Here is a 14,378-nt window from a genome sequence, read left to right as displayed (position 1 = left end):
GAGACTTGAAGTCTGGGTCCCTGCTCACACCTACCCTAAAAATCTCCGATTCTCCTACATCAAAGCCCATTCCTGTTTCCGCTGTAAAAATAACACAGCCCACCTGAAAACTGTATAAAACCCCCCTGATTTCAGACCTCGGGGTTTGCAACCTCTGCTCTGCTCTGAGCACGTTTCGAACCTCTGATCGATCAGATTAAATTGGAACTTGCTTGCAATTGCTGAGCACGTGCCTTTTTCACTATTCTGCGCTGGGCAACTTGGGGGGACGGGTCACCCGAACTTTTCATTTTGGCGAGCCAGCCAGGAGGCCCTTACACACCCCGCCCAAGCCGGACGAGTGAACAACGTCTGCTTGGTAAATTCCCTGGGATCCCTTCTCCCTCCTCCTCCCCTTAGCTCACTCTCTAGCTCCCCGCGTGCTTTGCTCTGGGTTTATCTGTGGGAAGTGCCGTTTTGCATTGCTATTGTAAACAGACCTGGTAATTCGACTAGGAGGCTTAGTTGTGAAAGTGTGGCTTTGGAATCCCATCTGATGCGTATACCAGACTGAGATTCCCACTTGACGCGTATACCGAGTGGTGAAGAGGGTCGACGGACTCCAACGCAAAGTCACATCCCAGGGGGCCTAGGAGGTGATTTAAGGCAACAGGGAAGACGTTACCTGGTTGCAGGAGGAGGTCTGTCTGTGTAAGGCATGCTGCATTGTAGGTTCGCTTTCCACCGCTATTATTAGATTTGAAACTGTTTTTGGAATATTGGCTTGCAATTTGAGTTGAATATCTGGCAATTGCTGATATTGTCATTGTGTTTCTCTATTGTGAGTCCCTTGGGGGCTCGTCCATTGATTGTTACGCCGAAAAACTTTCTGTTTGAAATCTCTCTCTAACTGTATCTAAGCTAACACTACTGAGTCCGACCACAAAAGTCCCCCGGAGCGAGGTACCCCGTCTTCTCCATAAAAGATGTGGTCCGATAGATAAATCCTGGTGAAGAATAAGGAGGTCTCAGACAAATCTCTCGAGATAGATTTGTCCTCCAGCAAGATAAAACTGAGCACCGGCTAGGAACACATTGGTTTAAGCAATACACTACTCCCTCTAGTGGTCGGACATTCTTTTTCTATGTCTTCTGCGACTGTCTCTTTCTGTTCCCCTACTTGTTACTGGGCTGACCCAGCCGCGTATTCTGGCACACTCATCCCAGTGTGTTGTTTTCTCTCTACAGAACACCCTACCCTTGTTTTCGTGTTTCAAATAGGACTCTGTATTGTGTTTTTTTTTTTTTATTCCTTGTTGGTTGTTATACTGTTCGGTGTGGAAAGAGGGCTTGATACATTGCTGTTTGTACAGAGGCTGTCAAGTATTCTGTGTGAAAGAGAGGCTTGGTAACAGCTGTTTGTGCATAAGGCTGGTGAGATCAGGCAGCAATGGGACAAGTACAATCCACACCACTTACTCTTACACTAGAGCATTGGAAAGAAGTTAACAAAAGGGCAAAGAAACAGTCTTGGGTTATAAAGAAGAGAAAATGGCAGGCATTTTGCTCTTCCGAATGGTCCTCCTTTGATGTAGGGTGGCCTCAGGGAGGCTCTTTTCATTTGCCATCGGTAAGGAAAGTAAAAAGTGTTATCTACCATGCCAAACCCGAGGGACGCCCAGAACAGAAGCTCTATATTCTTGTTTGGGAAGATTTGTGTGAAAACCCCCTGGAATGGATGTGCCCCTTTCTGTTTCCAACAGCTCCCGACAGCCTGGTCACCTTGCTGCCTGACCCTGAGCGCTCTTCCTTACCCCCTCCTATAAACCATAGCATTCTTCCTGTAAGAACCCAAGAAGGAGGCGTCCTGGAGGAGATAAAGAAGCCAGCCCCTCCCGGCTCACCTCTATGCCCACCACAGTTCCCCCAACATTTATCCAGATACTACTGATCTTCTTCTTTTCGAGTCCCCTCCCTACAGACCCACAGAACGGAGATCTGTTCCACCAATGCCTGCCCTGACAGCATCTGCAAAACGGGAGACACCTGTCCCCCTTGCGCCTTCCTGTGAGGGCGTGGAGAAGCAGGGAGCAGGCCAGGGGGTGTGGCTGCTTGCCACGTCTGCAGAGCAAGAAGCGTCTGCCCTCCCCCCCCCCCGCCGCGTCTTCCTCAACTTGTGAGAGTTCAGAGAAGGGAAGTGCAGACCAGGGGGCCTGGAGGCTCACCCCAGCTCCTGCCCTGATCTGCAGGAATGCGGGAAGTGCAGACCAGGGGGCGTGGTGGCTCACCCCAGCACCTGCACTGGGGAGAGGGGAACCGTCCACACTGTCAGCTCCCACTGCCCCTCCCCAGCCACCACCACCACTATTAATCAAGGGTCATGACCAGGCCCCTTGCCTACCTTCTGTTTTAACAACAGACGGACAGGAATCATACTATCCACCCTCCCCCCCCCCCCGACTGAGAGGGAAGGGATGGACGCACAGGACCAGCTGCAGGGACCCGGAGCCAGCTAAGAGGACAAAGCTCTGCCCCTCATGCAGCATCTATCATGCCACTAAGACCAGTGGTCCCCAATGTTCCTTTGCCTGATGGGCATGGCGGAAATATGCCTAACTTACAGTACTGGCCTTTTCCCTCCTCTGATCTGTACAATTGGAAGCTAAATCATCCTTCTTTTTCAGAGGACCCTACTAAGTTAATTAACCTTTTTGACTCCCTAATGAATACTCATCAACCAACCTGGGATGATTGTCAACAGCTGATAAAGACCCTTTTTACTACTGAGGAACAAAACAGAATCCTGGCCGCAGCACGGAAAAATGTGATTGGGAATGGTGGTGTAATCACCGACAGGCCTGATGAAATAGATGACATCTTTCCTTTGTGCAGATCCAACTGGGACCCCAACGCTCCTGGAGGTAGGGAACATCTGTCCACTTATCGCCAGACACTCATGAGAGGTCTCCGGGAAGCAGCTAGAAAGCCCACAAATTTGGCTAAGGTGAAAGAAATAATACAAGGGCCAGAGGAGCCACCAGCTGTCTTCCTAGAAAGACTAATGGAGGCTTATAGGCGATATACCCCATTTGACCCTGCTTCTGAGGTCCATCAGGCATCAGTAATCATGGCTTTTGTAGGACAGTCAGCAACAGATATTAGAAGGAAGTTACAGCGGCTAGAAAACATACAAGGCATAAATTTGCAGGATGTGTTAAAAGAGGCAGAGAAGATATATGAGAAAAGAGAAACAAAAGAAGAGAGAGAAGAAAGGTTAGAAAAGGAACGTAGAGAGTGGGAAGAAGAGAGAGAAAAGCGTAAAAAGGAAGAGGAAGAGAAAGAAAGATTAGAGAGAGAGCAAAAGGAAGATCGGAGAGATTACAGGAGAACTAAGGAAATAGCACGAGCCCTGGCCGTAGCAGTCAGTGCAGAAAGGGCAGATAGGGAGGGACCTGGGCCCACGTAAGAACCCGGGATGGAGCTCAGGCCTGCGTCGCAATTTTAGGACCACGACGAAAGCCACGCAAGCTCGAGTAGGACCAGTGTGTTCGATGTGGACAGATAGGGCACTGGGCACGGGAGTGCTCCCAATCCCCAAAACCTCGCCCAACAAAGACCCTAGCAATAGACTCCGAATGAAGGGGTCGGGGCTCCAATCCCCTCCCGGAGCTCAGGGCTAAGTTTAAAGTGGAGGGGACTCCCGTGGATTTTGAGTTAGATTCAGGAGCAGTATACTCAGTCCTGAAGAAACCACTAGGGCCATTGGCAAACAAACTAACTTTAGTACAGGGAGCAAATGGAAGCAAGTACAGACCCTGGACCACTAGCCGTACAATGGATCTGGGGAGAGGAGAAATAAAGCACTCCTTCCTGGTCATTCCAGATTGTCCTTCACCTTTAATGGGTCGAGACCTGTTAACTAAATTAAGGGCACAAATTACTTTTGAGGAAATAGGCCCTGAGGTAATTTTTAGGAATCCAAAAGTCCAACCTATTGGAACATCCATTTTAACAATGAGAGCTGAGGACGAGTATAGAATATTTGAGGAAGAAATCCATACCTCCAAAACAGAACTGGACTGGTAGTTAGAAATAGCACCAGCAGCATGGGCCGAGACTGCTGGACTAGGGCTGGCAAAACTACAGGCACCAGTAGTGGTGGAATTAAAGGCAACCGCAATCCCTGTAAGAATCAGGCAATACCCCATGAGTCAAGAAGCAAAGCAGGGAATAACTCCCCACATCAGGAAGCTCTTTAAGCAAGGAATTCTGGTAAAATGCCAGTCCCAATGGAATACTCCACTCCTCCCCATCAAGAAACCTAGCTCTGGGGACTATAGACCAGTACAGGACTTGAGGGCAGTTAATGCCCGAGTGGAAGACATTCACCCTATGGTGCCCAACCCCTACAATCTCCTTAGTACCCTCAGTCCAGACAGAATTTGGTACACTGTGTTGGATTTGAAAGGTGCCTTCTTCTGCTTACCCTTGCACCCAGCTAGCCAGCCATTGTTTGCTTTCGAGTGGACAGACACGGAGGCCGGCATCTCAGGCCAGCTGACATGGATGCGACTCCCACAAGGATTTAAAAACTCCCCCACCATTTTTGATGAAGCTTTGCATCAGGACCTAAGTGCTTTTCGCGAACAACACCCACAGGTAACTCTGTTACAGTATGTCGATGATTTGTTGATTGCTGCCGAAACCGAGGGCAGTTGCAAGCAAGCCACTCTAGATTTGCTACAAGAGCTAGCCCAGCTGGGATACCGGGCCTCTGCCAAGAAGGCCCAATTATGCAGACAGGAGGTAACGTTCCTAGGATATACCCTACGTGATGGCAAACGATGGCTGACGGAGGCTCGAAAAAAAGTAGTTGCCCAAATCCCGCCACCAACAACACGGCGCCAGATGCGTGAGTTCCTGGGAACAGCAGGGTTTTGCCGTTTGTGGATTCCGGGTTTCGCCAACCTGGCAGCACCTCTATACCATCTCACAAAGGGAGATGCAGCATTTGAATGGACTCCTGATTGCCAACAAGCCTTCGATGCAATCAAGACGGCCCTGCTGTCTGCCCCAGCGCTGGCTCTACCTGATGTGAGTAAGCCATTCACTTTATTTCTGGAAGAAAGAGGCGGGGTGGCCAGAGGCGTCTTAACCCAAACACTCGGGCCGTGGAACAGACCAGTTGCCTACTTATCAAAGAAATTGGACACAGTAGCCAGTGGCTGGCCCAAGTGCCTTAGGGCAATTGCAGCCATGGCCCTTTTAGTAAAAAATGCTGACAAGATCTCCCTTGGGCAAAAGTTAACTATCGTAGCCCCACATGCACTGGAAAGCATCATCTGCCAGCCTCTGGACCAGTGGCTCTCAAACACTCGAATTACACACTATCAAAATATTCTGCTAGACAAAGACAGAATTCATATCGGAGTACCCGCCACCTTAAACCCGGCCACTCTTCTGCCTGAAGAAGAAGCAGAGCTGATACTGCACAAATGCCAAGACATACTGGCTGAGGAAAGCAGTACCAGAAAAGACCTCCAGGACCAGCCGTTAAAGCAGTCAGATGTGATATGGTTTACAGATGGCAGCAGTTTTGTAAAAGGAGGAGAAAGAAGAGCCGGAGCAGCAGTAGTAAGCAATCATAAAGTGGTTTGGGCCCAATGGCTGTCAGATGGAACTTCTGCTCAGCGGGCAGAACTAATTGCATTAACAAAAGCTTTAAAATTAGCAAAGGGGAAGAAAGCCACCATCTACACAGATAGTCGGTATGCTTTTAGAACTGCCCACCTCCATGGCATAATTTATCAAAGACGAGGGCTGCTGACTTCAGCGGGAAAAGACATTAAAAATAAAAAGGAAATACTGGAATTATTATCTGCCCTTCAACTCCCCAAAGAACTGGCCATCATTCACTGCCCCGGGCATCAAAAAGGAAATGGAGCAGTAGCAGCAGGGAACTGAAAAGCAGATGCAGAGGCAAAGGCTGCAGCCGAGGGACTACTGCCCTGCCCCGTCGCAGGACCAAGGCCACTTCAGGAGGAGGCGTTAGTATGGGTCAAAGAAGACATCCCTATACCTCCACTCAAACCAGAGTGGAAAACTACAAAAATTGCTGAACTAGATCCAGAAGAAATAGAAGAGCCTGACCCAGAGGCAAGAAGGTTGTTGCCACTCAAGGAAGTACCTAGACAAGAGAAAACTTCAAGAATTCAAGAGTACCTAAAAACACTCCATCGCCTCACCCACCTAAGGCCCAGGAAAATGTTAGAAATTGCAAGAGACTGGCTGGGGGGCACGCGCCCCGAGGAAATAAAAAGACTTGCAGAACAAATTGTTAAGTCGTGCTAGCTGGTAAATGCCTACCCTGGAAGAATCGAAATGGGAAAACGATTAAGAGGAACACGACCTGGACAACACTGGGAGATTGACTTCACAGAGATCAAGCCCACCAAATATGGACTGAAATACCTATTAGTTTTTGTGGACACTTTTTCCGGCTGGGTAGAAGCCTACCCCTGTAAAAATGAAACTGCACAAATGGTATCCAAGAAAATTCTGGATGATATTTTCCCCAGGTTCGGACTTCCCCAGGTAATCGGGTCCGATAACGGACCTGCTTTCGTGGCCCAGGTAAGTCAGGGATTGGCCAGGGCTCTGGGAATCAATTGGAAGCTACATTGTGCCTATCATCCCCACAGCTCAGGTTAGGTAGAGTGTATGAATAGAACTATTAAGGAGACTTTGACTAAATTATCTCTCGAGACTGGCGTAAGTGACTGGATTTCCCTCCTCCCTTCAGCCCTTTTCCGGGCTTGAAAGACCCCTCTCCCCTCCCAGCGTAGTTTAACCCCTCTTGAAATCCTATATGGGGCTCCTCCCCCAGTAAAAGTTATAACTGATACTTATGAACCTTCTCTTGCTTCCTCTTCCCCCTTGGCTGCCCGACTGGCTGCTGTCACCACGCTGCAAAAGAGCATCTGGAAAATTCTTCAGCAAGCATACGAGCCCGGGGACCTGACAGTACCACACAACTACAAGCCAGGAGACTCAGTCCTCGTGCGGCGACATCGTGCTCTAACATTAGAACCCAGGTGGAAGGGACCTTATGTTGTCCTCCTCATGACCCCTACTGCAGTTAAGGTAGACGGTATTGTGGCGTGGATACATGCCTCACATTTAAAGCCTGCACCAATAGAATTTAATCAGAATGAGTGGGCAGTGGAGCAAGCAGAAAACCCGCTCAAAATTTGGCTTAAACACCAGCAAACTGCTCCTCCTACCTCAACTCCTATGGTTACTTCTAATGCCCCCAGTCTTAGGGGGGTTTGATCGGCCAGTGGATCACCAAAAACTGTTAAGGACTCTCTACGGTAACCCCTGCGACTGCCCCGGAGGTCATCAGTTCAAACCTGAGTACCGAGCTACACAGGCAGTCGACTGTGGCACTAAAACGGCCTATCTCCAGCTCAAGCCATAAGCTTCCACAGGTAAAATCAAGGCTCAGTGGGTATGTAAGCAAAAACCCCAACCCCTTCCCCCGGACACGAAAGGAACCTGCCCCCCAGGATGTGTAGAGCTAACTCAGGTACACTCACGGTGCTATAAAACCTATCAGCAGTGCGTTACAAATGGCCAACTCCACCTGGTGGCGAAACTAACCGATACCTACAAGGGAAGCACGGGAGATGAGTGGGGTTCTGAAACTTTTAAAACTCCATACGGGGCAGCACATTGTCTAGCAAATATTGGAGATGTGGTCTGCTGGCCTCTAAAAGCCCCTTTACATATATCAGATGGGGGAGGGCCCACAGATCAAGAAAAAGAAAAGGAAGCCATAAAATGGGCCGAAAAGGAAGTTTATAACCTAATGCCAAACTGGCCCAAGCACCCCTCCCTTCAACCTAGGGTGCTAAATGAGGATCTAGATTCAAATATACACGACATTCTAAAGTACACTCACAAGCTCTTAAATCAAACCAACCCAAGCTTAGCAGCTGACTGCTGGCTCTGCATGAAAATGAGTAATGATTGGCCATTAGCAATACCTGTGCCTAAACCAAATATAAGTAGCTTTTCAAACTGCACCTATACCAAGCCCTTTAAAGTAATCCCTCAGGGATTTGACTCCTCCACTTGCTATGTTAGAAATTACTCACTAACCATAGATTTAGGGCAAGTACCAACAACAAGGTGCTCTAACATCTCCGAAGTCTCGTCGGACTTGGGATGCCTCCCCCCAGGACAGGTCTGGGTCTGTGGAGGAAATTTGGCTTATCCAGTGTTACCCAGAAATAGCACGGGCATTTGTGCACCTGCCTTCCTGCTACCCAACATTGATGTTCTCCCAGGAACTGAACCAGTCCCTCTTCCCAGCATAGACCTCCTGGGAGGACACCGAACTCGTAGGGCTGTGGTATTACTACCCCTGCTGGCTGCGTTAGGGGTGGTTGGAGGATTAGGAATGGGAGCTGCAGGGTTAGGAATTTTATTGGACCGGTATAATAAATTATCTGATCAACTGGCCCCAGACATCCAGCAGGTTTACAAGTCTATCCAGGACCTACAAGACCAACATGACTCACTAGCCCGGGTGGTCCTGCAAAACCGGAGGGGAATAGACTTAATCCTAGCCGAGAGAGGAGGATTGTGTGTAGCTTTACAAGAAGAAAAGCTTTTATGTTAATAAATCCGGAATATGTTGCTTTTATGTTAATAAATCCGGAATAGTACGAGACAGAATAAAGAAACACCAAGAAGAATTAGCAAAGCGACAGGAGGAACTTTATGATCAACTGTTATGGTCTCTGTGGGGAGGAATCCTCCCCTACCTCCTGCCTCTACTTGGTCCACTGCTAAGTGTACTCTTAATAGTTGCAGTAGGACCCTGTATTGCAAACAGAGTTGCAACTTTTATCCGCACTCAAGTGGGGGAAGTTAAGCTAATGGTGCTAAGACAGCAATATCAGGAAGTACCCACAAAACTCTGAGTAACCACTTGCTGCTCCTTGAACTTAACCCCTGAAACTCCGCCCCACCTCAGCAGGAAGTAGTTACAGAAGAGAAACCGTCTGCCCAAAATCCCTTCAATGTTCTTGGCTAGCAGTGGTTACTTCTGTGTTAATTCTAAGATTAGAATTATTAACAAGAAGGAGTGGGAAATGAAAGAAGTGAAAAACATGTTTTCCCCTAAGATTGTTCCTTTTTTCCCCCTTTACACATTCCTGATGGGAGTTGTCTGTCTCTTTCTCATGCAATGCAATGTTCCCCCCTCACCCTCCCCTCAATTTATCCTAACAGACCAATGAGTTATGTTAACTACCTGCTTGTTTCTTATCTACTGAGCTACAGGTGCTGATCCATTTGCTGGCTCCCCATGGTTTTACAGACCCCGCATTAATCGTCTTGAAGACATCTTGGAGACTTGAAGTCTGGGTCCCACTCACTTGGAGACTTGAAGTCTGGGTCCCTGCTCACACCTACCCTAAAAATCTCCGATTCTCCTACATCAAAGCCCATTCCTGTTTCCGCTGTAAAAATAACACAGCCCACCTGAAAACTGTATAAAACCCCCCTGATTTCAGACCTCGGGGTTCGCAACCTCTGCTCTGCTCTGAGCACGTTTCGACCTCTGATCGATCAGATTAAATTGGAACTTGCTTGCAATTGCTGAGCACGTGCCTTTTTCACTATTCTGCGCTGGGCAACTGGGGGTTCAGGTCGCCCAAACTTTTCGAAAGAAAGAAAGAAAGAAAGAAAGAAAGAAAGAAAGAAAGAAAGAAAGAAAGAAAGAAAGAAAGAAAGAAAGGAAGGGAAGGGAAGGGAAATGGAAGGGAAGGGAAGGGAAGGGAAGGGAAGAAAGAAAGAAAGAAAGAAAGAAAGAAAGAAAGAAAGAAAGAAAGAAAGAAAGAAAGAAAGAAAGAAAGAAAGAAAGAAAGAGAAGGAAGGAAAGAAAGAAAGAAAGAAAGGAAGGAAGGAAGGAAGGAAGGAAGGAAGGAAGAAAGAAAGAGAGAGAAAGAAAGAAAAAAGGAAGGAAGGAAAGAAAGGAACAAAAAAGAAAGAAAGAAGAGAGGAAGGAAGAAAAAAGAAAGAAGAGAGGAGAAAGAAAGGAAAAAGACAGAAAAGAAAGAAAAGAAGGGAGAGAGGAAAGAAAGAAAAAGAAAGAACAAAAGAAAGAAAAAGAAAGGAAGAAAGAAAGAAAGAAAAGAAAGAAAGGAGTAATTTAGAATATACAGACTCAGATCAGATCAGTAAGATAGCAGGGAGGGCATTTGACTTGCGCATGGTTAACCTGGTTTTTATCTCCAATATGCAATAGGATCTCTTGAGCCAGAAAACAGAGTTAAATGTGTCCCTCCCTCCAAAAGAGCAAGACTCTAAAAATTCCAAGCTGTCCTTACTGAGAGGGAAGGAAAGATCTGATCCTTTATTTCCCTTGCTTCATCTACTCTCAAACATGCATAATTACTATATTATAAATTGTCATTGTGAGAAAATTCTGTATTCTTAGGTCTAAAAAGGTGAACATTTATAAAATAAGACATTTAGACTGAAAATTGTGCTCACAGACTATATTATAATAATTCAAAGTCTAAGATAAAGGAATAGGAAAGTATATAAGCTGCTATTTTACCAATCACACAATTAAAATGTAGTTACTCTTGCCACAAGATGAGCCTGGTCTTTTCCTGTGACATTTTACAAAAATGTATAAAGAAGTTGCATAATTTTTACAGGCCTATTAGCTCAATAGGAAATGAAAAGCGTTCCCTAAAAGTCCACCTCTAGCTGCTTCACAAAATAGCCTAGTAATAAAAAGCAGTTTTTCTGTGGAAAGAGAGTAAAGCAGGACACTTTGTTGTCTTGTGCTGACATGCTCCCTCTGCTGTTCCTGAAAGCAAATGGCCTGATAAGATTCTAAACTGTGCCAGCACCTCGCTCTCCTCTAAAGGCCTGTCACCTGTCACCTGCAGAGGGGTGCTACAGTGACTCTGGTGGGCTTACCCACAGTTTTGTCTAGGGGTAAAAGCAAAGGCCCAAAATGTGCTGATTTTATGTGAATCAAAAGGGAGGTTCCCCAAGCTACAGCCTTAAACTGGATCAGAGTTGGAAAGTGTTTGGGGGATGGAGTTTCCTGCTCACTTTGGTTTTTTTTCTTGTTTGTTTGTTTTTGGGTCACACCCGGCAGTGGTCAGGGGTTACCCCTGGCTGAATACTCAGAAATCACTCCTGACAGGCTTGGCGGACCATATGGGATGCCGAGATTCAAACCACCGTCCTTCTGCATGCAAGGCAAATGCCTTACCTCCATGCTATCTCTCCAGCCCTTCCTGCTCACTTTGAAGAAGGAAAATAACTGCCTGGGGAGCCGGAGGTTAACTGAGGAGGATGATCTTCAGAGTTTCAAGGCTATGCCAGATCACAAGCAGTGGAACAAAATCCCCAGTGCCCACCAAGAAGCAACATCGATCATCAGTCCTAGAAGCCTGCATGGTATCTGCCAGGCCCTGTCTTGGATTCCATCCTTCTGCAAGTTTGTATGTAGTCACTCAGTGGGCATCATCTAAAAACCCCACATTCTATTGACTATTCATAATGATGTGAAATCTGTTGCATTTATTCCAAATATATTATCCTAAAACAATGTAACCGTCTTTGTATTCACTGGGAAAAATAGAACAAAATATGTAGAGAAATGAAGAGAATATGGAGACCAACAGGTTGGTTTTGGGGGTCACACTCAGCGGTGCTCAGGGGTTACTCTTGGTTCTGTACTCAGAAATATCTCCTGGTAGGCACGAGGAACCATATGGGATGCTGGGATTCGAACCACCCACCATCAGTTCTGGGTTGCCTGAGTGCAAGGCAAATGCCCTACCTCTATGCTATCTCTCCAGCCCAGAACACTGTATTTTTATGACTTGACTGCAACTCAACATCCAACTTCTTTCCCATTAAATGACAAATGGTAGTGGGGGTAGGGCTCCCAAGGGGGTGCTCAGAGTGCTCATGGGCCACTCCTGGCAGCATTTGGCATTACAATATAGTTCAGTACTAGGATTGAAGACACAGTGTTATTCAGACTACCAGGGCATCCCCAACTGTATTCAGGGCAAGTGTCTCTGGTTACATCCTCATGGTGCTTGAGAAAGACTCTAAGCTATTATTGGGGAGGGGGAATATGGTGTAAGAAGCAAATTAAGCTCTGGAGCAGGCATGTTCTCATCCCTGTACTCTGTCTCCAGCTCTCAGAAATGACATTTAGATGGCATTGGAGCCTGCTAAGAGAGTAGTAGGGTTTCTTTAGGATCTCCTGGAGTTTCCCACTGTTATCTAAAGAGTCTGATGTTCTTTTAGATATGGCCCAACTTTAAAGCATTTTTTATATAAGACATCCCAAAGGCTGGAGACATTGGTTTCATGGGTTGGATACTATGGTAAATTAATGTGATGCTGAGAGAGAGATAACTTTTGAGAGCAAAGCAGAGCTGGTCAAATAATCTCATGCTCAATAGTGACCCTGAGAAGAGAAATCCCGAAAGCCATTCCTTCCTCCTAGGAAGTGGAGCTGACTTCCTAGGTGGAAGTTGCAAGCACTCTTCCTCAGGGATTCCAGTACAGCAGCACCCCTCTGACCTCTCTCCCCCATAAAAATATCTGTACCTGTAACTGCATTGGGTCCTTTGGGAGGTCCATTTCTCTTCAAGTTGATGAAATCCTTAGCATGTTCTCTGTGTATTTCTTAAAAGAGATGCTCTCCAAGGCCTTAGCTAGAGTACAGCAGGTAGGGCCTTGGTCCAGCATGCTGTCAACCCAACCTGGTTTAGCCCCAGGCTTCCCATAAGGTCCCCTGAGCCTGCCAGGAGTGATTTTAAGAGCCAGGAGTAATACAGAGTGTTGCCAGGTGTGGCCCAAACAGCTCTCTCCACCAAGATGGTGTATATTCTGTGCCATAGAGTTTACAGCATTTGTCTTGCACAAGAGCTAAAGAATTCAACCCGTAGCATCATATATGGTCCCCTGAGTTCCTCCAAGGAGGAGTTCCTGAGCACAAAGCCAGAACTAAGCTCTGAGTCCTGCGGGTATCTCCTCCCATACCTGGACTCCTTCTGCCTTACTACTGTGCCCATCTAACTGCCATCTGACCTCATGCCTGGAGGGTTTTGTGAGATCAAAGGCAGGAGTGATGGTGAAGGCGTCATTTTTTTTGACTGAGAAGGGTCGCAGACCACCATCATTGGCACACCACAGAGAGACTGCATCCTGGAAAGGCCTTTTCCTCTGTCTCCCAGAAGACCTTCCTGGCCCCCAACCAGCCCTGGCTGCAAGCACAGAATGCCCCAGCAGCCGGTTTCCCAACCCTGCTGGCATTGTGCAGCCACTCTGAACCCTGCAGGCCCAGAAGCCAGTCCAGGTCCTGCCTTGCACATGCCTGGCTAGCACCCCAGAAATATGACCTCGCCAAGTCAACCCATTTCAGGGGCGCTGGGGCACCGGTGAGGAATCTGGGAACACCTGCGCTTCTTACAGAAGTATTGTTTGGAGCCACCCCTTGAGCAATACCTAGCAGGGATGCCTAGAACAAAAATGGGGGTTTGGCCATCACTTTCCTTCCCATCGGCCTGCCTGCAGGGACATTGCTCCCTCCCTTGAGTCTCCTGGGACTCTCCGACTTCCCCCTTCCTCCCCTACCCTCCTCACCGCTCCCATCTCTACCCTTTTAGCCCCTCACCCTTCTCCCCCCAGGGCTCTCTCCACCTCTCCCCTCCAACCCTTCCCGGCCCTGCCCTGCCCCGCCCCATAGGCCCTGCAGGTATTGCCCGCCTCAGCAAGCCTGGTGGGTGCTGTGAGTGTGGAAGTGGGGCATGGTGGCTGGTATTTAGGAGAGCTCCGAGCCACCGCAGCTGCCTGCGCCAAGACCTTCATACTACCAGTTGCGCCATCCAGGAGCAGGTAGGGGGAGCAGGCGCTGGGCGAGGTCGGAAAGGAGGTTCATGGGGGACCCTCAAAACCCAAGTCTCCTCCGGATTTGGTGGCAGGAAGGTTCCAGGAGGGAGGGGGGAAGAGAGAACCCTCGGGGGCCATTTCAGAGGCTCTCACATGCTTTGTGGGGACTCCTGGATCCCTCAGGGGGAGTGGATCTTTGCTAGCACTGATGCTGTGGCTTTGGGCATCATGAATGGCCCCGAAAGAGCCTCTTTGCTGCAGGCTGGTGGAAAGCCCCCCAACTGTGCAGGACTGCTGTGGAGGTTCGTGCCCCCAGCAACGCACCATGCCCACCTAGGGCTCTGAGACCCAATAATCTGGGAGGGATGTGTTAGCAGTGACAGGGCCAGTCCCGTGAGTGACAGCTTCCTGCTCCAGATACTCTGGGAAGCTGCAGAGGAAACCCCAGGAGT

General features: G+C 48.0%; 1 protein-coding gene across 1 annotated transcript in view; it reads left to right on the top strand.

Moving 5' to 3' along the window:
• Positions 1-13,899: 13,899 nt before the first annotated feature.
• The window catches only part of LOC126022011 (fatty acyl-CoA reductase 2-like), a 78,593-nt gene continuing 78,114 nt past the window's right edge, over positions 13,900-14,378 (top strand). The window contains exon 1 of the mRNA XM_049782887.1: positions 13,900-13,932. The gene's annotated coding sequence lies outside the window, so the exon portion shown is untranslated. The remainder of the gene's footprint in view (positions 13,933-14,378) is intronic.

This window comes from Suncus etruscus, chromosome 11, assembly GCF_024139225.1.
Source record: "Suncus etruscus isolate mSunEtr1 chromosome 11, mSunEtr1.pri.cur, whole genome shotgun sequence".
Taxonomy (NCBI): domain Eukaryota; kingdom Metazoa; phylum Chordata; class Mammalia; order Eulipotyphla; family Soricidae; genus Suncus; species Suncus etruscus.
Note: the sequence above shows the minus strand (reverse complement) of the source record. Positions and strands in the feature narration are given on the sequence as shown.